General features: G+C 50.6%; 1 protein-coding gene across 8 annotated transcripts in view; it reads left to right on the plus strand.

Moving 5' to 3' along the window:
- Window positions 1-23,647, plus strand: part of PACSIN1 (protein kinase C and casein kinase substrate in neurons 1) — a 57,945-nt gene that overhangs the window by 17,827 nt on the left and 16,471 nt on the right. Inside the window, exon 1 of one of the 8 annotated variants that reach the window (XM_072730441.1) lies at window positions 10,849-11,106. The exons of 5 other annotated variants lie outside the window; for them this stretch is intronic. The gene's annotated coding sequence lies outside the window, so the exon portion shown is untranslated. Of the gene's footprint in view, window positions 1-10,848; window positions 11,107-20,607; window positions 20,925-23,647 lie in introns of those variants that run through there. 2 more of the 8 variants (XM_025990767.2, XM_072730406.1) reach the window with 2 other exon arrangements.

A 23,647-nucleotide genomic window follows, 5' to 3' on the forward strand; every position in this document is an offset into this window, starting at 1 on the left:
TTTTGGGGGATGGAGATGACCAGGGCTGGAGCTGACTCCAGAGCAATCAAGAGTGTTTTGGGGACAGGTCAACTTGTTGGGCATCCAGATGGGATGCTGAGGAGATGGTTGGATTTATCAGGCTGGAGTTCAATGCCCAAAGTTGGGGCTGGAATATACAAGGGAGGCATTTAAAGCCTAGGGGAGATGACTTGGAGAATAGATGTGCCCAAGGGAGAAAAGGGGTCCCAGGGCTGAGCCCTGGGTGCATAGGTCAGTAGAGAGCCAAAGAAAGATGGCAGTGAGAGTGTGGTGTCAGAAGCCGAAAGGCCACCATGTCAGGGCTGATGGGGCTGGGGCTTTGGTGGTGCCGGCCAGTGGTGACCAGAGAGGGCCAGAGCCTGACTGGGGGGGGGCTTTGGGAAGGAGGGCTTGTGGATGGCCTTCCCAGAGTGTCCCCTGTGAACCATGGGAGCAGGCCCATGGGGCAGGAACTGAGGGCAGTGTGCAGTTCTGGGGGGGGGGGGGCTTTATTTTTTTAATTTTCCCTTGGTGGGAAAAGAATTGGTATGGGGGGAACCCTTATCACATGGGAGGGGGATCATCGTGGCTGAAAAGCCAGGAGGGCAAGGGCTAGCACCTGGTGCGAGGGAGGCAAAGCTTGGGGTGGGTGGGGTGGGGGCAGAGCGAGTGCGGGGGTGTTTTCGGCAGACTGCTCCCATTTTCTCCCAAAAACAGCACCGGCATCAGCTGGAGCGAAGAAGGAGGAGGTGTTGTGAAACATTGGTCTCCGTGGCGGTTCTCACAGCCACTGTGTTAAGTAGGTGCTGTCATCCCGCTTTGCAGAAAATGAGAAATGAGAAAATGGGCCTGAGGGTGACTTGTCAGGAAGGGACAGGGTCGAGATTTGATCAGAGTCTAGTGGATCCCTAAGGCTCTCCTTGGGATGTTTGTACAGGAGTGTGGACATCAGGTTGAGTCTACATCCTGCTCTTGCAGCCTCCCCTTCACCTGCAGGGGGAGCCAGGGGCCCAGACAGGGGAGATGACTGCTCCAAGGTCATGCAGAGTGGCTCAGGGCAGACACAGTGGACTCCTGTGAGCCCACCCTGGGCCACGAAGCCAGTGTCATCTGGCCTCATATGCTGCCATCACACAGCGATCATGATGGCTGTTTGGGCCTCTGGGACTGATATCTATTTGGACCTTGTGTCTAATAGCCCTTGAAAAGCCTGGGTTTTCCTCCCTCTCCAGTGATGCTTACCCCAATAAATGGCTGTGTTAAGTCCCTAGGGGAGATTGGTCAAATCATTATCTGGGTCACCGGTCTCTTCCTCTGGGGGACCTGGTCTCTACTGCAGTCACTTGGGTCTGAAACCTTGCTCAGGTCTGGAAATGGGGCAGAGGATCATGACTTTTATTGCTCATCAGGCCTTGCTTTCTTTTGATTATCTAGAGTGGGCGGGGTTCTTGCTGGCTGCCCATGGGCTTGCCCTTGGGGCCGCCGGATTCTGTTAACCATTTCCATAGCTTGGTGGCTCAGGCCATCCCAGCTGTGGCTCCGACCTTGCCAGGAATTATGATGTTGCACCCACCTTGCTTCTGACGAGTAAGTGCTGCCACCTGGCCTCTTATTTTGGGGCACTGTCATCTCATTGCTATCTGGGCGCCCAGTTCTGTAACGACAGCTCCTAGTCTCTGTCTTCAAGGACACTCACCCCTAAGCTCGTCGGGCTCCTGGGCCTGCTCAGGCCACTACCTCCCTTATGGCTTCGGCAAAGGGAGGGTCCGTCAGTCCTACAGGAGGTAGACAGACCCCTGGTGGGCTTTCTGGCCTGACTGACCTATCCACCGACTGTGCCCGCTTGTCCGAGGCTCTGCCCCCATCTTCCAGGGTGACACGGCAGGCCTGGCATCTCTGCCTCTCACACTGTGATCGGTGCTGTCTCTCTCTCTTATATGTGGGATTAACTCTTCATTATCCAGCCTCTTGGCCCCCACACTCCTTGATCCAGCCCTCGGATGGCACCCGAATGCTCCCCTGGCTTCTGCCAGGGCACGATGGCCCCATCTGCAGCCGGGCTGAGGTGTGTCTTACCCTGGTCATTGGGCTGGGCCCCAGGGTGGGGTGGGGGTGGGGTGCCGATCCCAGGGAGGATCCTCAGCACCATCTTCAACGTGAAAGCATGCTTGGCTCTGAGGGGTCACTTCCAAGACCCACCCCTCCCAAGCAAGGCCTGACCTTGGTGCCACAGACTGACTCATTGTGGGCTGAGAATCCAGCCTCCTCTGACATTCTGCTCCCCTTATCATTAAGCCCTGCCTCTATTCCTCAGCGATTCTGTCACCTTCAGCTGCGGGGGAGAATTTATATGCCGCTAAGGAGGCCATTGGCTTTCACACTTGGCCTTGAATTAGTGATTCATCACTCTAGCCTTTCACTGTCTTTCTCTGGGGCACAAGAGCCTCCAGCAATAGCCGGTCCATTTCACTTTCCCAGGCTTTATAATTACTACTCCCCCAACCTCTCCAACTCTAGAGGCATTGCCCCTTGAGCTTGCTCCCTTCCACCTGCAGCCCAGGAAGGTGTTAACAAGCTTCACTGCTGCAGGCTGCTGGTGCTTCTCCTGCCCAGCCGAGGTGCTCACTGCCAGCCACCAGAGGGGGACCCAGGACTGGGCAGAGAGGGAGAAGCTGAACAAAGGCCTCACTTGACCCCAGAGGGGGCTCTGAGTCTGCGGAGGTACTTCACCTCTGTCGTCCTTTGTTAGGGAGATGGATCCAGGCCTGGTTGCAACCAGTTATTGGATGTGAGCTGCCCGCCTGGAGCGTTTTTTGTAAGGTGGAGGGAAGATCTTGGGGAGGCACCAAGAGTTGTCAGCAGTGGGCAGCACAGGTGGCTCAGCGGTTTAGCGCCGCCTTCAGTCCAGGATGTGGTCCTGGAGACCCGGGATCGAGTCTCATGTCAGGCTCCCTGCATGGAGCCTGCTTCTCCCTCTGCCTGTGTCTCTGCCTCTCTCTCTCTGTCTCTCATGAATAAAAATAAAAAAAAAAAAAAAAAAGAAGAAGAATTGTCAGCAGTGAACACTCCCTGAAGCTGGGGTAGGGGAACCTTTGGCCTGAAGCCACTGCACACAGTTTAGTTCATCTTTCTGCTGTCAATGGAAATTTGGGTGGTGTGGGGCTAATACAAATACCACCCAGTGAGCATTCATGCTTGGCGCTCTGGTGGCCGTTTGCACTCATCACCGTTGGGCATACACCCAAGAATGGAAGCATTGGCCTACAGTATGCATGTAGCGAACTTTGCTAGATTTTGCCCAGTGGTTTTCCAAGCTGGCCATTTTTCTTTTTTTTTTTTAAGATTTTAAAAAATTATACATTTGAGAGAGCGAGAGTGAGAGCACATGAGTGAGGGGGAAGTGGCAGAGGCAGAGAGAGAGAGAGAAGCAGACTCCCTGCTGAGCAGGGAGCCCAACGTGGGGCTTGATCCCAGGACTCTGAGATCATGACCTGAGCCAAAGGCAGATGTTTAACCATCTGAGCCACCCAGGTGCCCCAAGGTGGCCATTTTCAACTACTGGGGGAGGTGTTGTTCTGCATCCTAGCCAGCACTTGAAACCATCTGTCCTTTTATTTTAGCCATTGTGGTGATCCAGACAGCACTGATTCTTATGTGCAGTCATGGTGGGGAGCTACTGCTCCCTGGTGGGTGGATGGCTGTGAGATTTGGAGAACCTGGACCACCCCCACCTGACTGTACCTGGTACCCACTTCTAGGGGCCTTCTTCAGATACTGACAGATGCATTAAAACATTATCGGGAAATAACACCGTCACATGACTTGGTTTGTCCAACTCCTTTCAGCCTGAGATTCCAGTTCTGAAGGGTCATGGGAAGGAAACAGGTAAGCTTGCTGCCAGGTTAATGCGGGGTCTCCTGAGGACACCAGGAGGCAGCGGCAGTGACTCACTCTGTCTAGTGGTTCACAGTTTCCAAAATGCTTTCTCATTGTAGCTCCCCTGGGCCTCACAGCAGCCCTCACATTCGTGGCAAAGTGAGCCATGCACCTAGTGATGGACTCCAAGTCATGGGTCCTAACTTTACATCTTACTGGCCTGTGACCCCCTCCCTTCCTTGAGAAAGCAGCTCAGGTGGGCTTTCACTCCTCTCCCCAATTTTCCCATCCTCCACTTGTTTTATGAGGGACCCCTGCCTATTGCCCGTTAATGTTCTCTCGGAAGCAAGTAATTCCCGGGGCTCTCTGGGGCTAACTGCTAATTGGGCTGGAGCTTCTGATGAGTTCAGAAGTGTCCTGGGGACTTTGCTCCAAGATTCAGAGTCATAGGATCTGGTGGGCCCAAGATTCTGCATTTCTCACAAACATCCAGGTGATGCCAGTGCTGCTGGTCCACAGACCACACTTTGAGTTGTGAGAGTTAGACCATTCCCCAGTTGTGGGCTGTGCAGGCAGGTCTCTGTTCTGGGCTTGACATCCCCCATGGAACTCAGGCAGACGCTGGTTAGTAACCGTCTGGATTCTGGCAGGAGTGCTAGTTACGGCAAGTTCAAGCCTCCCTCTGGTTTCTCCACCATGAGACATACCAGTCAAGTCATCTGGCTCAGTTCAAAGCCCCTTACTCTTACTACCTGTCTCAGGAGCATCTCTGTTCCCTCCCTCTTCCTACTTTCTTCTCTTTCTTCAACACTCCTTTTTCTTTTTTGGAGGGTGGGGCTTAAATCTTAACACATTAATCTTAAATACATAAATCTTATGTATTTGTGAGAGAGAGAGAGAGCGCGTGTGCAATCAGGGGGAAGGGCAAAGAGAGAGAGAGGGAAAGAATCCCAAGCAGACTCTTCATTGAGTGGGGAGCCTGACATGGGTCTCAATCCCACAATCCATGAGATCATGAACTGAAACCAAGATTCAGACGCTCTACTGACTGAGCCACTGAGGCTCAACACTCCTAATTCCCACCCTCCTCTTCCCCTAAATGGGCAGAATGTCAGCTAGACATTAAGCAGAAAGGTGACTAAGTAAACTTCTTTATACTAAAGTGTGAATGACCCACAACTCTTCCCTTACCTCTTCCAGGGGTTATTTAGATGTGAAAAAGAAGGTGCTTTGGGTTGTTGGAAAAATCAACAGTGAGGAAAAGATCAGAGACTATTCAGGGATTATTTCCTCTGCCCTCTAATGTTTCCTAAGCTTAGGCTTGTTATTGAAATCATATGAGGGAACTTTTAAAAAATAAAACAAAACAAGACAGGGACACTTGGGTTGTACCGCAGATCCGCAGACTCAAGACTCTCCAGAGTGGGTACTAGGAATGTGCATTTTCTTTGAAAGAGATTTTTGTCCCACATCCAAATTTAGAAACTGCTTCCCTAAATTATACCATGGGTGCTACTCGTGTATCCATTTCCCCTCTGTTTCTAGAGGAGAATGACTCAGAGGGTCCTTCTATCTCACCCAGGAAACTGCTGAGTGGGAATAAAGGGGACCCAGATGAGATGTGAGAGGCTAAGCTCCCACCAGAACTCAGTGAGGAGGGGCCTCTGTTTGCTCACCTCTGCAATGGGGCTGAGGCCAGCCACCTGCAGCCCACCCTGTGGTTATCGCTGGAGAGTGGAGAGGCCTCAGGTTGTGCAGTTGCTGCAGATTATGCGGAGGGACAAAAGGCAGCCCTGGTGTGGGGGGAGGGGGGAGGCAAGAACCAAAGTCCATTGGGGGCTCAGCACCTGCACTGAAGCCTGGTCACAGTGGCTCGCTGAGGATCGTTGCTGTGGTAATCATGAAGATTGCACAGGCAAAGGGATTCCACTTTACATTCTGCTCCCTTGCAGAGGTCATCTGTAGTTGCCTGAATTCCTCCCTGTAGTGGGTAGGAGACTGCGGTGGGGGCCCCTCAGGGAGGGGTGTCTCAGGGTTGCAGGCCCAAGCTGAGGGGGAGGGGGACCAGAGCCCCTGGGGGCGGCCTCAGGCAGCCTGAGGTGGGTGGCAGGCCACTGAGCTCGCTTGCCTTGCCTCCTCCTCCAGGATGCACCCGGGCTCCCTACTGCACTCTTAGTTGATGTGGCTGCAGCTCTGGGCACCTCGTGCCTACCGAGTCATGTGGAACCTGAGGCCAGCGTGGTGATCTGACCTGCCTGTCAGTCCATCTGGAAGACTCAGCCCCGGTTCCCCCTCAGCCTGACATCCTGTGGGGTTGGCTTTGTGCCATCACCCACCTTCTCTGGTTGTCTTTCTTGACAAGAGAAAGGAGATGCAGGAGCTCTGGGAGGCACCTTCCAGCTCTGGGGCCCAGGAATCCAGCATCTGTTTCCAAGTTTTGCAGAAGATTTGTGCGTAGCTTTGGAGTGGGACAGAATAGAGTTTCAATCCTGGCTCATTCCTGCTGTGTGATACTGGGCCACTGATTTTACCTCTCTGATCCCCAATTTCCTCTTTGGAAAAATAGAGATAATGGTATAATGGTATCCATCTCTTAGGGTTGCTGCCGAGATTAAAGGAGATAATAATGAAGAAATATCTAGTTGGCACTATTGACTGCTTTTTCCGTGTCAGGCATGGTTCCAGGGGCCTTTCCTGGCCCAGATCACGAAATCCTCCCAGCCGCCCTGTGTGCCAAGTGCTGCTGTTATCCCAGTTTAAAGATGAGGAAACACAACCCTGGAAAGCATGAGCAGATAGGCTCCTGGCAGATGGTACAATTATTTCTTTTTCTTTCTTCCTTGGGAAGTTTCTCCAGCAGGTCTTCCCCATTTGCCCCAGGTATACTCACCCATGTGCCTCTGCTGGAGCTCCTCCTCCTGTGAAACTCTCCTTCCTGTCTGGCCCTTCAAGGCTGAACCCCAGCCTGTCTCCAGGCAGCCCTCCCTGCAGCCGGACCTCTCTGATTCCGTGGTTTGGACAGCCTGTCTCATGCTATTTGGCACCCTATTACCATCTGACTCTGTGGCTTCTCCAGAGTCTACACCTGTTCCCCTGGAGCTGACCGTGTGACCAGATCTTATTTATCTCCTTAGATGCACCTGACATAGCGCTGGAGAACCATGTGTTTAAAAAGTTCTAGGGCCAGAATCTCCCACAGTCACCCCAGGCCCAGCATAAACCCCATTGAATATCTCCATGGGCCTCACCTTTGCTAGAAACTCAGCCGAGACCAATGCAGGCTGACCTGGGACTAAAATTTCAGGGCAGTAGAACATTGGTTCGTAGCCCAGGATGTGTTTGGAAACCATCTGAGGAGCTTTTCTTTTTACTGATGCTTGGGCCCCACCATAGAGATCCTGGGGTACAGAAGGAATTTTAAAAGTGTCCTAGGCAGGGACACCTGGGTGGCTCAGTGGTTGGGCATCTGCCTTCTGGCTCAGGGCGTGATCCTGGAGTTCTGGGATTGAGTCCCACATGGGGCTCCCTGAGGGGAGTCTGCTTCCCCCTCTGCCTATGTCTCTGCCTTCTCTCTGTGTCTCTCATGAATAAATAAATAAAATCTTTAAAAAAAAAAGTGTCCTAAGCAAGAAAATTGGATAGCCGCATGCAAAAGAATGGAGTTCGACCCTTACTTTACCACCATATACAAAAATTCACTCAAATGGATCAATGGCCTAAATTGAATCAATAGAACTAAAAATATAAAATTCTTAGAAGCAAACACAAGAAGGGAGTCTTCATGATGTCGAATTTGGTAATGATTTCTTGGATATGATACCAAAAGCATGGGCAACAAAAGAAAAAATAAATTGAACTTTATAAAAATTTAAGACTTTTGGGGCACCTGGGTGGCTCAGTCATTTAAGCATCCAACTCTTGATTTTGGCTCAGGTCATGATCTCAGGGTTATGAGATCAAGCCCTGTGTCAGGCTCCTTTCTGGGCGGGGAGCCTGCTTAAGATTCTCTTTCTCTCTCTGCCCCTACCCCCTATAAAAAAAATTAAGACTTTTGCGTGTCAAAGGACATCAAGAGAGTAAAAGGACAACATACAGAGTGGGAGAAAAAATTTGCAAATAGTATGTCTGGTAAGGGATTAATATTCAGAATATATAAAGAACTCCTACAACTCAACACAAAGAACCAGGAACCTGGTTTAAAAATAAGCAAGGGATTTGAATAGATATTCCTTTAAAAAAGGAGATGCAGGTGGCTAATAAGCACTTGAAAATGTGTTCAACCGCATTAATTATTAGGGAAATGCAAATCAAAACTACAATGAGATACCACATCACACCCATTAGGATGGCTATTATAAAAAAAAAAACAAAAACAAAACAAAACCAGAAAGTAATAACTGTTGGTGAGGATGTGGATAAATTGGAACCCCTTCTGCATGGCTGATGGGAATGTAAAATGGTACAGCTGCTGTGGAAAAACAGTTTGGCAGTTCTTCAAAAAGTTAAACACAGGATATGACCAAAATTCCACTTCTGGGTATATACCCAAAAGAAGTGAAAGCAGGAACTCAAAACAGATACTGAAATACAGAGTTGATAGCATTATTCACAGTAGCCAAAAGGTATAAACAACCCAGCGTCCCTTGGTGGCTGAATGGATAAAGAAAATGGGGCATATACATCCAATGGAATATGATTCAGCCTTCAAAAGGAATGAAGTACTGACCCATGCTGCAATAGGGATGAACCTTGAAAACATTAAGCTAGGTGAAAGCAGCAGACATAAAAGATACATTGTGTGATTCCACTTACTATGAGGTGGTCCCTGGATGAGGCAAATTCATAGGCATGGAAGGTAGAACGGTGATTACCAGGAGCTGATTGAAGAGGGAGGACAGGGAGTTTATTAATGAGGACAGAGTTTCAGTTTGTGATGATGAAAAAGTTCTAGAGATGGATTATAGTGATGTTTGCATAACAATGTGAATGTACTTAATTGTATACTTAAAAATGTTTAAAATGGTAAATTTTATGTTATGCATATTTTACCACAATCTTTTAAAAAAAGTGTTCCAGGTAATTCTGATGTGCATCTGGATTTGAAAAGCACTTTAAGAGGAGCTAGCAGATTGTCATGAAAGTAATAGTTGCAGTTAAATATTACATGTGCAGTGATAGACATGAGTATGTATGTGGAAAAAAAGGGTATGTCTGTGTAGAAAGGTCAGGAGGTCAGGGGGGATTTTTCCCCCCCACAGGTAGGCTGCTATAATGATTAGAAGGTCAGTTCTAGGACCAGACTATTTGGTTTAAAATCCTACCTAGTTCTGTGGGTTTTGTGCAGTAACTTGGGTAGGTTACTGCTATGTGCCTCAGTTTCCTCATCTGTAAAATAGGGATTCTAATAATGCGTGCCTAATAGGGAAGCTATGAGGCTAAACAAGGTAATTCATGTAGAACATTTATAAAAGAGAGTATCCATTTAGTGAATGTTAACTAATGTTGGGCGCCTGGGTAGCTCAATTGGTTAAATGTCTGACTCCTGATTTCAGCTCAGGTCATGATCTCAGGGTGGTGGGATCAAACACTGGGGCAAGCCCTGCATCAGACTCCCCACTCAGTTGAGGGAGTCTGCTTGAGGATTCTCTCTCTTCCTCTGCCCCTCCCCCCACTTGCATGCAAGCACACACTCTCTAAAATAAATTAGTTAATTTAAAAAATGTTAACTAATGTCATGGTAATATGAATATACGGTAATTTATTTATTAATTTCCCCAACTAGGAACCTTTAGGTCATTTCTCCCTTTTCTGATGTGGCAAAACTGCAAAGGACATTTTTATGTTTGTTTTCTTGAACATATGTAAGTTTTTCTCAAGAGGGTATGCCATTAAGTGGAATTCTAAGTTATAGGTATGGGCATGGTCAGCTTTATGAGACATGGCCACAATGTTCTCTAGTGCTGGGAAGACTGTTGGGGTCCTCTTGCAAGAATTACTTCAATGTGATTTAAATGTGTAAATCCTGTGTTCAGGTGTGTTAGCTGCATAGATGGTAACAGCAGGGATGCCAGTAACAGAAAAAACAACTCAAAATGGCTTAAGCCATTGTTTCTCAAATTTTATTGTATATACAGTTTACATATTACCTGTGAAAATATAAGCTCTGAGCAGTAGGTCCCAGAGTGTGGGGTGGGGCCTGAGATTCCCCATTTCTCACAAGCTCTCAGATAATGCTAATGTTGATGGTCCATCAACCACACTTGCAGTAGCAAGAGTTCTCAAACTGGGGACACTTGAGTGGCTTGGTGCTTGAGTGTCTGCCTTTGGCTCAGGGCGTGATCCTGGGGTCCTGGGATCAAGTCCTCGCATTGGGCTCCCTGCAGGGACCCTGCTTCTCCCTCTGCCTGTGTCTTTGTGTCTCTCTGTGTGTCTCTCATGAATAAATAAACAAAATCTTAAAAAAAAAAAAAGTTCTCAAACTTGATTAAATATTGAAACACCTGGTGAAACTTTAAAAAAATACTGGTTCTTGGATTGTACACTCAGAGGTTCTGACTTAATTGATGTGAGAGGAGTCTTAAAGCTTCCCATGTATTCCAATGGGCAGTAAAATTTGGGAACTACTTGCTTAAACTAAAAGGAAATCTTGCTATCTTGCTCATCAAGATTTCATGAGGTTAACCCTAGTATGAGTTCTGTGACTCAACCACCATCAGGAACAAGCTTTCTATCTTCAGTGGGTAGGTTTGGCCCTCAAGCTCCTGGGAGCACAAAATGGCTGCTACAGCTCCAGACATCACACGCAGACTCCACAATGTCTGAGAAGACAAATGACTATTTCTTCCCAAGTGCCTCTTACCGTCAACAAGGAAACCTTTCCTGGAAGCTCTTTCCCTCTGGTCTGATTGGCCAGGGGAACAGGAGTGCCACAAATGGCTTAGACCCGTGGTTCTCTCTCTCTCTTTTTTAAAGATCTTATTTATTCATGAGAGACAGACGCAGAGGGAGAAACAGGCTCCATGGAGGGAGTCCGACGTGGGACTCGATCCCGGGTCTCCAGGATCACGCCCTGGGCTGAAGGCACTATAAACCGCTGAGCCATCCGGGCTGCCCGGACCAATGGTTCTCAAAATGGGTCCCTGGACTAGGAGCTTCAGCATCACCTGGATGCCCAGTAGAAATGCAAATTCTCCAACCCACCACAGACCTATTGAGTCAGAAACTTTGGAGGTAAGGCCCAGGAATCTGTGTTTTATCAAGTCTACAGGCAGAGTTCATACCTTAGGCCAGAGGTTCTCCGCCTGAGTTAATTTTGTGCCCCAGGAGACATTTGGCAATGTTTGCAGAGTTTTTGGTTATAATAACTCAGAGTGGGGCTGCTACTGGCATCCAGTGAGTAGAAGCCAGGGATGCTGTCGAACCGCCTACAATGCACAGGACAGCCCCCAACAAAGAATCACCAGCTCCAAATCTCTGTGCTGAGGTTGAGAAAGCCTGCCCTAGGCCATTGAGGCTTTCTGAGTCTCGTAAAGCAGCTGGGGCTCCAATCAGCAAGTGCAAAGGAGGACTGGCTGTGGGTTAGACAACCAGCAGTGTCGGCTGCTAAAAATTACTTTCACAATAAATCAGACAGCCCCCCACCCTTCCCACACTACCCCCTTGCAGAGCAGCCCTTTAGAAATAGCCGCACGGGGCTTGCAGGGTCAAAGACATTTCTGTTTGTCAGGATGAGCCAAGGCCCCTGGCTCTCCTTCTTTGAGGGTGCGGGGAGCCCTACGGGGCCCGTTCTGAGTAGGGGCCATACTTGGTGGCTTACCCTAGGTACTATTGGTCATGCAATTCTATCAAGACCTTAGTCATCTTTTTTAAAAATTTTATTTATTTATTTGAGAGAATAAGAGAGAGAACATGAGAGGTGAAGGTGGGGGCAGAGGGAGGGGGGAAGTAGGCTCCCTGCTGAACAGGGAGCCCAAAACGGGGCTCGATCCCAGGACCCCAGGATCATGACCTGGGCCAAAGACAGATGCTCAACCAACTGAACCCCAGGCACCTCAGTCATCTTTCTTTAAACATAATACATGACTTGCTTTTTCTTTCTTTTTTTTTTTAGTACCTGACTTTCAAGGTTGGCTGTATCCTGGGGAGCCTAGCTGGCTCAGTTGTAGAGCACGTGGTTCTTTATCTCAAAGTTGTAAGCTCAAGCCCCATGTTGGGTATAGAGATTACTTAAAAATAAAATCTTTAAAAAATATGGTTGGCTGTATCCCTAAGTGTGATTTTTGCACTGTTCTGGAGCCAATTTTTTTTTTTTTTGGAAAAAAAAAGAAGAAATGCAGTTCCATCACATCCTATGAGCAGTAGAACACCTAGAATTTGATGTGTAGGAGCTCTCTTTTTGGGTCCCGTCAAATGTGTCGTGTTGGACATGTCTGCATTTGTATCTTTTTTAAAGGTTTTATTTATTTATTTTAGAGAGAGAGGGAGAGAGATTGGGGGGAAGGGTAGAGTGGAGCTCAGTTATTTTGAATATTACCAAATGTCCCCAAACTGAGCATTTCTCAGACTGAGGCAGCACAGTCCAGCCAGTGCCTCAGAATGCTTCGCTTTGGGTGGGAGTTTTATCCGTTCAGCATAGAAATGTTGGTAATGCCTTGCTGATCAGAAACTCTACCTGGTAATTAATTGAGTCAGGAGTAATTTGTGGTTTAGTTTAAAAAAAATTTCTCAGCTCGTGCAGTTTGTTAGACAAAAGTCTTTCCAAACGTGAAGCTTCTTGGGTGAAGAAATATGTAAAGGGTCCCTCGGTGGTGCAGAGATTGTTCATCTGGTCCCACCGGCTCACTTTGAGGACAGCAGACCGGTACCCCTAGAGGGAGTGCCCTGTGCAAAGTCACCTGGCTGGACTGGGGCTGAGTCAGGACTCGGAGCCACAGTCCCACCCTTACTGAAGAAGCCACTATCTGAACAGTGTTCCTGTGACCCAGTGTGTGGATCTGCTCTGGGCTGTCCACCTCCGCCTCCTCCAAGACAGTGATTGTGTCTGTGACATTCCCTTTGATCAATGACTAGAACCGGCGGGGAGACTGAGAAGCCTCTTTGATGTTGGTGTTACAGAATAGGTGTAGGAATAGGGTAGGAAGTTCTTGCAGTGTGGTCACTGGAACGCCTGTATCCCCCTCACAGTGGGGATTTACCTGGAAAGAGGTAAAAAAAAAAAGCAAATCCAGGGGATGCCTGGGTGATTCGGTGGTTGAGCATCTGTCTGGCTCACAGTGTGATCCCTGGGGTCCTGGGATCAGGTCCCGCATCGGGCTCCCTGTGAGGAGCCTGCTTCTTCCTCTGCCTGTGTCTGTCTCTCTCTGTGTCTCTCATGAATAAATTCTTAAAAATGCAAATCTGAGGACACCTGGGTGGCTCAGTGGCGTTTAAATGTCTGCCTTTGGCTCAGGTCATGATCCCAGAGTGCTGGGATCCCTCTTCCTCTGCCTCCTTGTGCATATACTCTCGCTCGCTCTCTCTCTCAAATAAATATATAAAATCTTAAGAAAATGCAAATTCGTGGGCCCCATCACTGACTTAACTGTGGTCTGATACATTGGTGCTCCCTGCTGTCACCTGTGAACCCCACCTCCCACTATGTACACCCTGGTGTAACACCTTCCCTCCCTCCACCCTTCTCCCCTCCCCCATTGACTCTGGGTTTGCTATGTGACCTGCTATGGGCAATTTGACGTTGGCCAGCTTGAGAGAAGCAGAGGGTTGATAGATAAGATAACTTGAAAGACAAGTTGCACACTGGAACTTTTACTTTTGGAATGTCTGCTCTTAGAGCCCTGAGCTACTATGTAAGTTGGTCTTAAGGTTTCCTGCTGGAGAGACCACAGCCTGGGGGAAAAGACATCCCTCCCCTGGGGGGATGGGGACTGCCCGGATTAGCTGAGGCCAGTCACGGGAATGAAGAAGCTGTTTCAGACACTGCAGCCCCAGCTGAGGCCACTGTAGAAGAGACAATCACCCAGGTGAACCCAGCCAAGCCACAGAGTTGCAAAATACAATAAATCATTGTTTTAGGTCGCTAAATTCTGGGGAGCTTTATCATGCAGTGACATAACTGAAACCCCTGCTAGATCAGAATCTCTGTGGCTGGGGCCAGAATCTCCATTTTATCCAAACCTCCAGATGGTTCTGGTGCTTCCCTAAGCCAGACAACCCCTGGGAGGGGAAAGCCTGATTCAGATCACCATGAGCTATGTGGTTTCAGACAAATTCCTTAGTTTCTCTCATTCTCCTTTTCCTTGTGGGGGTAAGTACAGACTCCAGAGATTCATGGAGAGGAGCGATTTTTGCAGTCACTACTTTGAAGACTTTCAGCCCCTCACCCTTACTCCTGCCCACCCACCCCCCTAACAACAGGAATGTTGGCTCTTTAGTTATGAGCCTAAGGGCCCAGAGGCTCTGTTCATTCCTCCACCCTGTCCATCCTCACTCTGTTGTGCAGATTGGGTCATTTCTATTGTTTTATCTTCAAGTTCACAGATTCTATCCTCTCTTGTCTCCAACCTGCTGTTGAGCCCCTCCAATGACCTTTCAGTTCTAAAGTTTCAGTTTGATTCTCCTTCGTATCTTCTGTTTCTTTGCTAAGGCTTTCTTCCTTTTTTTTTTTTTTTAATTTATTTATATTTATGATAGTCACGAGAGAGAGAGAGGCAGAGACACAGGCAGAGGGAGAGAAGCAGGCTCCATGCACCGGGAGCCCGATGTGGGATTCGATCCCAGGTCTCCAGGATCGCGCCCTGGGCCAAAGGCAGGCGCCAAACCGCTGCGCCACTCAGGGATCCCCATGTTAAGGCTTTCTATTTTGTTATTTGTTCTAGGGTGTTCATGCTTGTGGAAGCCTTTTTAAGATTGCAGCTTTAACTTCCTTGTCCGATGATTCCAATATTTGTGTCATCTTGCTGTTGGCATATGTTGGTTGCCTTTTCTCATTCAGATTGAGATTTTTTCTGGCTCTTGGTATGACAGATGATTTTTCTATTGTATCCTGGACATTGGGGTGTTATGAGACACTGGCTCTTATTCAAGCCTCCTGTTTTAGTGGGTCTCCTCTAAGACTGCCTGTTGATGCCAGATGGGGGTGGAAGTCCAATTTCCCCCACTTGACCTCAGCTGACAACCTGGTGGGGGAGAAGGCTTCCTCCTTACTGCTGGGTGGGAATGGGAGTTCTCATTATCCACCAGACCTCCACTGATACCTCCCTGCCTGGGAAGAGAGGGGTAGCTCATGATTGCTCCCTGTGTGGTCTTCACTAGTGGGGATGGTGAAGGTCCTAACTGGGTTTCCTAGGCCCCTACCCAGTGTGGCGGGTACTGTTGGGTGGGGATGGAAGTCCCAGCTCCCTACCTGTTCTCTGTAACCACCTGGTGGTAGGGGAATGGGGTCCTGGTTACAACCAGGCACAGCTCTCCACTCAGCGTCTGGTCATGTAGAGGGGATGGGGCCACAGTTTTTTCTATAGTGTTTGGCTAGAGTAGGGCATTTATTGTTTTCAAGATTTTGTCTTGCTAGACTGTGCCTTTCCCAGTCCTTGAGATAGGGAGAAGATGCTTTTCTTAAGGCTGTTTTTGTCCATGCTCATTGGTATTTCTGGGTTGCTGACTTCTCCAGCTCCAAATCTGAGATATTTGGGGCAATAAAGAAAACCCAGAGAACTCACTGCTGTGTTGCTCCTTGGGTCTTCCTTAGTCTACTTTCTTCTCTCCCTTTTGAGAGTCTTTGTAAGTTTGTTTTATATATAACATCCAGGGCATTAGCTGTACTTCACAGGAGAAGTAGGAAAAAGTGTATCTGCTTCATCTGGCCCAGGAACCAGAAGCCAAGATTTACCTGTTTTTGAACTTCATGTAGATAGAATCACTACAGATGTTCTTTAAGCTTGGCTTCCCTTGCTCAGCATGATGTCTTGAGATTGACCATGTGGTTGTGTGTAGTCTGATGTTTTTTATTGCTGTATAAGGTTTGATAATCTTATACAAACCACACTGTGGAATTTACCCAGTGGAATCCTATACAGCTATGAAAAAGCAAGCTACCTACTTTTACTGTGCAGTAAACCACACAATTTGCTGATCAGCCCTTCTGTAGATGGCATCTGGGTTTCTTCCAGTTTGGAGCTATTATAAACAGAGCTGCTTTGAAGAGAATTTGCTGTTATGAACAAATATTTTTGGACGTGTGTTTTAGTGCCCACAGCACTCCTTTCTGTTGGAAATAAATATTTCAAAAACCTCTTAACTGGTTTGCTTCTTTAGCCCTTGCCTCCTCCTACTCACTTTTCCACATAAAAGCCACAGCGATCTTTTAAAAACATAAATGGGATCCCGTTTTCCCCTTGTTCAAAAATACCGAAGGCTTTGGGGCATCTGGCTGGCTCAGCTGGTGGTGTGTGTGACTCTTAACATTGAGGTTGTGAGTTTGAGTCCCATGTTGGGTATAGAGATTACTTAAAAATAAAATCTTAAAAAATATATCAATGGCTTCTCTTCATACTTAGATAAGATGGTAGGGGCGCCTGGGTGGCTCAGTTGGTTGGGCGTCTGCCTTCGGCTCAAGTCATGATCCCAGAGTCTTGGGATCAAGCCCCACATCAAGCTCCCTGTGTGGTGGGGAGTCTGCTTCTTCCTCTCCCTCTGCAGGGAGGATCTTAAAAAATCTTTAAAAAAAGAAAGAAAGTAGAATTCTCCCCATAACCTACAAGGCCCTGCAGGATATAGCTGCTGCCTGCCTCTTCTTTATCCCTACCTTATTTACTATCTCTTTCTACCTGCCATCCCTTTGTCTACCTGCCTATCCATCCATCCACACATCCATTTAGTTTTGGGGTGTCTTCAGTGTTCCTGGCTTACTCCTGCTTCAGGACATTTGCCCTTGTTCTCTGTGCTGGAAAACACTGTTCCCGCAAATCACCATATACCTCCTCTTCCCCCTTTATTTAAGTCTCAGTTCAAATGTCATCTCCTCAAAGAGGGATCCTAACATGTCATCTCATTCATCCTTTCTCTACCCCACATTATTTTTCTCAGTAGCACCCATCACCCCATCACCACTTGACCTGCAATTATGTATTTGTTGTATTTGTGTCTCCCGCTTTGGGAGAATGTCTATGAAATGTCTGCAAGGTTATGGATATTGTCTTTTGGGTTATCTCCTGTGTCCCTCTCCTTAGTGTAGTGCTGCACATAGTAGGTGCTCAGGAAAGATTTGTTAATTTGGGATTAACTGATTCAGGCACCAGTTTCATCTCCTGGCTGTGTATCAGAGGGCAGCTCCCTTAACAAGTACTTCTCCTACCCTAGTCTCCTAGGATCTTGTGGCAATGCAGACTCCAGTTCAGGGTCTAGGGTGGGACTCGAATTTTTGCATTTCCTCCCAGCTCCCAGGTGACACCCCAGCTGCTGGTCCTGAGATTTAGGCATTGAGTAGCAAGGCCTTAACAGCTTGGAGCCTCAGTTTCCACATCTGTAAAATGGTTCATTGTGAAAAACAAATAGGTAAAGTGCATAAAGCACTGTGCATGGTGCCTGGACTTAGCAGGTGCCTGGTAAGTATCTACTGCTCTTCCTTTGGCTGCCTATCTGGGTCTGGAACTTGAAGTTGCCTTGGTTTTCTCCTTCTGCTCTTCCCTATCCCTCCATGTTTAGCCCCTTAGTGGAATTTTGTCCATCTTATTTCTCCAGAGCTGACCAGCCCTGCCTGTCATGGGCAGGGGTTTGGGGAGGATTCTGGCATTTTGACAGTTGTGGGAACATTATGCAAATGAGATGCAAAGCAGCAGCTAATAAGCCCTGATTGCATTTGCCCTGGCACTGGGGAACTGTGGGATAGCTGTGTTGGGCTGGGAAGGAGGGGGCAATGAATGTTTTCTGGGTTGGACGAGAAGGGGTCAGCTTCTCCTGGATGGCATGAGGCCCCCTCCTCATGCTGACTGCTCGCGCCTGTGGGACTGCACTATTGTTAAGGTCCGGGAGTAGAGCTGAGGTCGGGCATGGGTGTGTGTGTGTGTGTGTGTGTGTGTGTGTGTGTGTGTGGTGTAGGGATGTCCCTGAGCCTGTCTGAGACCTGCAGGTGGGAGAGTACACGGCTGCACACTGGTGGCTTGGGGGCCTTCCCAGGAGCAGATGAGACTGGATCAGGCTGATGGTGGGGCAACGTGGAGGTGGATGCTCTGCAGGCTGGGCAGAGAGGGGGCGACAGAAGGGTCACCTTCTCCCACAGAGCTTGTCTAAGCCTGGGAAGGAAGAACTGGAGGGTCTGCCCAGCAGCAGGTGGGGCTGGGTCCGGTTGATGCAGGGGTGGAGGCGAGAGCAGCTATCTTTCAAAATGCAGAATGGAGCTGGCTCTTTAGTAGAAAGATGATCTGGGGCTGGGGGCCTGACAGGTGGGTCGGGGGCTCTGCTTACAGTGCCTGGAAACCCAATCCCTCCTCACCCCCAACTAAGGTGTCCCCTCTCCAGGGAGCCCTGGCTCTCAGGTGCCAGCCCCACTGTCTGGTTTGGGTCTTGACTTGACCCTCCACTGAGAACCTTCAGGCCTGGGGATGGCTGTCAGGCTTCTGGCTCCAGATGGTCAGGCTATAAGTGACTTCTGAGGTCATTTGGCGGGGGGTCTTCACTCATGCCCACTTCTTGACTGGCACTTCAAATGCATATGACCCTGTTCTGCCTTTAATCTTTTTTTTTTTTTTTTTTTTGCCTTTAATCTAAGGATGAGAAGCACACTTGGCTGTGAAACTTCTAGAAAATGGGTGGCTGTTGCCATGTGTCCCAATCAGATCTTAATGGAGCCAATGTAGAGCATTGGAAAAAGCTTGGCAAAGCAGCAGGTTTGAATCCCAGCCCAGGCATTTACTGGCTGTATTACCTGGGGCACATTGCTCAGTCTCTGGAGCCTTTGTTTCCTTGTCAGTTCTGTGACCTCACCTGTAGGGCTGCAGTGACAGCCAGAGGTGCTGCAGGAAGGCAGGAGGTCAGCACCCTCAAGGTCAGGGACTTTGTTTTGCCCATGGCTGTGTCCCAGTTCCTAGAACAGTCCCTGGTACCTGGTGGGTGCCCAGTAAGCATCTGCTGGATGACTGAGATGCCTTGTTTCACCTATCCCAACATGGTTTTCCCTCTCCCAGCTGACATCTCTCATTTGCATGCGCCATACAGCTTATAGCCCTGGTTTAATTGGTGGCAATTTCATGGTTGAGGGGGGTCTTAGATGGGATGAAATATGGAAGAGGCTATTATTATTAACAGCTTTGGAGTGGACTTCTGGGTCTTTCCATTGTATCTGCCTTCTCTGGGCTGTATGAAGCCCCTGAGAAGTGCCCTGGGACACGGGGTCGGCAATGATCCTTCCCAGGGTCCTTCCAAGGTGGTGCTGGGGTGGGGGCAGTGCATCCTGTAGGGCACACAGTGTGTCTTGGGCCCCAATCCCCACTTGACATCCCAGCTGCCTCCACCAGATATTGCCCCTCCTGGGGGATGGCAGGGTCATCTGAGCCTGGGATTCCTTCCAAGGAGGAGGGGCCCCCTTTACTGTATTTGTCATAATTCTAAGTCTCAGGACCTGACATCAACTTCGGGGGGGTTGGGAGGGAGGGGGGAAGGGTGGAGATACCTGTGAGCCCCCTGGGCCGAGGCAGGGGCTCTAGGTAGGATTTAGTCTGGATCAGGCAGGGGACTTATCAGAATGAGGGAAAGAGTTAGGGGAGGGCGAGCCCAGGCCTCCTGCAGCAGAGCTGAGGCAGGGGGGCAGATTAGAGTCTGATCTCTGGAGGGCAGGTGCAGAGCAGACAGGTCTTTCCCAGAAGTGGATTCTGGTTCTGACACTGGATTCTTGCTTGTGTCACTGATCCCCTCCCGTGGGCTAGGGCTGGGGCTTGTGTGGACAGCTGTTGATTTTGTGTAGAAAGGGTTTATGTATTACGTGTTCTGGATCCATGTAGAAGATGTGTGCACACGTCTCTTAAAGGTGCATAAATGCTGATGTTACAGTTCTAGTTATGCATATGCATCTGTCACCTGTGCACGTAGACTTGTGGAACTGCATGGGTGCAAATACATGTGGGTGTTTGTATCTTTAAGTGTGTTGTTGAGGTGTACATTTGTGTGGCACGTGGCTGGCGCATGTAGATCACACGTGTACAGTGCGAGCCTAGCTGTCTTCTTTGAGGGGTATGTGATAGCGGTGGCCCCGTGGGAGCAGCACCAGAACTGGAATCACAAGGCCTCCCTGCCAGTAACCAGCCCAGGAGCCCCAGATGCTCAGACAAGTTGTTTTACAACTGGAGGCCTCAGCTTTTCCAGTCTGTAAAAAGGGTATGGATTCTCAAAGGGATGAGACTGTCAGATGAGCATCCCATACTCAGCCTACCCCAGAATGGGCTCAACATAAAATCGTGAAGAATGACCAAGTGAGCGTAAATGATGAAGCAAACAAATGCTTACGGAGCAGCAGGCAGTGAAGTTTAAGGACCCAAGGCAAGTGCTTGGGAAGGTGCTGCTCGCAGTGTCTCCGAGGGATGTTGGGAGGGAGGGTCTTGGGGAGAGAGAAAGCAGAGGGCCTGGAGCAGGGTCCCCCACAGTCAAGAGTGGCCTTGTGAGCCCGTCTGTTCACCCCGCCCGAGGTGACATCCTTCCCACATAGCAGGCCAGCGTCCCCTGGTGTACGGGAGGGAGGCTGGCTGTGCAGCATTGCCCGGTTGCCATAGAAACGAGCAGAAGGAGGTGGGTGGCTGGGGAAGGAGGCGGGTCGGGAGGAGGGAGGGGAGGAGGCAGCAGTGGGGGGCGGGGAGCTGGCTTCTGCAGTTCTGGCGCTGCTGCCTTCCTGAGCCGGTGGTGGAGGGAACCCGAGAGGACCGAGCCCCCCCACCCGGGCACCAGGCCCCTTCCCTGCCCACCACCACGGAGACGGTGGAGGACAGCCAGCCCCTCCGGCCCTGGCCTGGCCCAGCGGGGGTGGTGAGCACCTACCTGCCCCTGGCTTGGTGCCCAGACAGGCCCAGGTAGGCATCCCGATGGGGACAGCTGGAAGAGGCTGCAGGGAGAGTGGGGTCCCCCTGCCTCCAAGCACCTGGTAGGAAGCATACTGGCTGGAGGGGCCGGGGTCAGTGGACCTGGGGGGGAGCAGCCTGCATCCTGGGAGGCCCTCTTCAGAACAGGAGGACAAATCCCCACCTCTGCCTTCCCCCTCTGCACTCCTGTCCCTCTCGCCACAGGTCCTGACTGTAGAAACGCTCTCCCCGCTGGAGGCGTGGGCTGCGGGGGGGCTGGCACTTCCAGGGATCCACAGGGCTACCCCTCCCCAGGCTGAGGCTGGAGGGGTGGGCAGGGAAAGGTGAGGATATCCCCTGCTCCCACTCAGGGCCCTGCTAGGCCCTGGCAGTTGGAGAGCAGCAGATTCACGTCCCACCCTCCACAGCAGCTGCCTCTGCTGGCCCCAGGTGATCTCGGGCATTGGGCTTCAAGCCCCCTGGTCGGGCAAGAGGCATCCTTCTCCTCCCCCAAGCTCAGGCCCTTTGCTCCCCATTCTCCCTGCAGTCCTGAGCCCCAGACCTCCTGGGGGACCCCCGGCCCTCCCCCAGCAAGCCCAGGGTCTCCATGTTGGATTGGGTGGGGGTGCCTGTGGTCCTCCCTCCCCCGTGTCTGTCCCTCTGCTGCATTGCTCCTGGGGACAGACTTGGAGGCTGCTGGGGAGCTCCGGCACTGGCACTGCGGAGGAGCCTCTGCCCGCTGCTCAGGAGGGGGCGGGGCTGGGGCTCGGGGAGGACCTGGGCGCCCAAAGGACAGGAGAGGGCGTGCAGTTCATCGTGTGAGTTGCACCTGGTCTGGTCCTGCCCTGGGATAGCACTGAAGGGCCTTGGCTGGCATTGGGGGGGCAAATCCTAGCCCAATAAGGGCAGGGGATTGGTGTGTGCGGCCCTGGTTTGCTCCATGTGCCTGGGCAGAGAAGGATCTTCCCATCTAGTGTACCCCGAGAGCTGGGCTGGGTCCTCTGCTGGGCCTTGGCATCACATTATGGGGCTTCCCATTTCCCTGGGCACGTGGGGGTCAGAGTACCAGGTGCAGGGACCAGGGAGGGATCCTGGGGCCTGTAATGGGGTGGGATAATACTCGCCAAGAAGCTCGTTCATTTCTGCAAACATTAGTTGCACCTGCTGAACGTTAGGCGCAGGGGGCTTCCGCCGTGGGGCTGACAGCCTGGGAGTGAGAAGGCCAGAAAGGTGGCCGTGTCAATCTGCCCAGAAACTGGTGGCCAGGTAACCCATATATACTGTCACAGTCGGCCCCCTGCTCCTCTGAACCCCGCCACCCTCTTTGCTCATCTCTCTCCTTCGCAAGGAGGTGGGGACCCCCCTCCCCACCAAGGCCTGGCTGTCATCTGTCCTGCCTCACCTTCTACAGCTGAGCCTGCCTCCATCCCAGCCAGAACAGGGGGCAGGTTGTTTTGGCAAGAGCTGGAAGGAGCCATCCCATCCCCCAGACCCTCTGGGCCTGGCCCTGCCCTTCTCTGCTCCTCACCGCCTTCTCTAGGCCACATTCTTCTTCTTCATTGTTTTCTGCCCTACATGTCCCTAGGGGCTGTGCTTGCTCTGGGTCTCTGTCTTATCCCTACACTTGGGGCAGGGAGCCCACCAGGATGGCCTCCTGGAGCACATTTCCCAAGTCTACCCCTTTGCACCCAGTGGGCCTGCAGTGGAAGCCAGTGTGAGACCCAGCCTCTCTGAATTAGTCTTCTCGGTGTCAGAAAGGGGTTGAAAGGACACTCAGAGGCCTGGGGCTTAGCCAGGGGCTGGGGTCCTGGGACTGGCTGGAAGGATACTTTAGCCCTAGGCTGGCTCCTCCTGTGTAGGAGCTCTGGGGGAAAGGAGGCTCCTTATGGGCATCTTAAGTCTTCAAAGCCAAGGTCCTAGGCTCCCCCAGTTTCTCCTACTTGGCTGCCTTCTCAGGAAATAGTCCTCCACCTGCCGGCCACTCAGGCCCAAACCCCAGAGTGTCTCTGACTCCTTCTGTGCCTCACGCTCTCTTTCAAGCCATTAGCAAATCCCATTGACTCCTGAGTCAGAGTATTTCCAGCCTGCAGCCACTTGTGCCTGCCCCGGTTGCCTTTGGAGCTGGTCTGCTCTCACCTCAAGGACTGCAGGCACCTGCCTGCCGCCTCCTGCCCTCTGTTCCTCCCGTCCTGCCCTCATCACTATCTCCCCGGCAGCCAAGGATCCTTCAAAACCTAAGCCCAGTCACATCCTACCTCTTCTCAAACCCCGCAGCTCACTCTGAGGGAGGAAGTCAGAAGTCTCACTCTGCCCTACAGGGCCCTGTGGGGTCAGCCTCCTGCCCCAGCCTCCCCACCTCAACCTCCCTGACCTGACTCCTTCCTTCTCCCTGTCACTCACTCCCCTCCAGCCACATGGCCCCCTTATTCCTCAACCATGGCAGCCATGCTTCCACCTCAGGGCCTCTGCACGTCAGCTCTCTGAGGGCATGGGGGTTTCTGTCTTGCTCACCGTAGCTCAGAGCTGCCCTGCAAGGACCTGGACTGCAGAATAAAACTGGGGCTGGCCTTCTGCGTCTGTGCTGTGATGAAGGGCCTGCGATTGGGCCATCACAAGGGAAGGGGCGCAGGGCCCCATGGCTGGACAGTTGCCTAAGGGGCATCAAGCTGGACAGGATGTTGTGCAGAAGCTGCTCCAGCCATCGCCAGATGTCTCTACCTGGCCAGGAAGGGGAG

This window comes from Vulpes vulpes, chromosome 1, assembly GCF_048418805.1.
Source record: "Vulpes vulpes isolate BD-2025 chromosome 1, VulVul3, whole genome shotgun sequence".
Taxonomy (NCBI): domain Eukaryota; kingdom Metazoa; phylum Chordata; class Mammalia; order Carnivora; family Canidae; genus Vulpes; species Vulpes vulpes.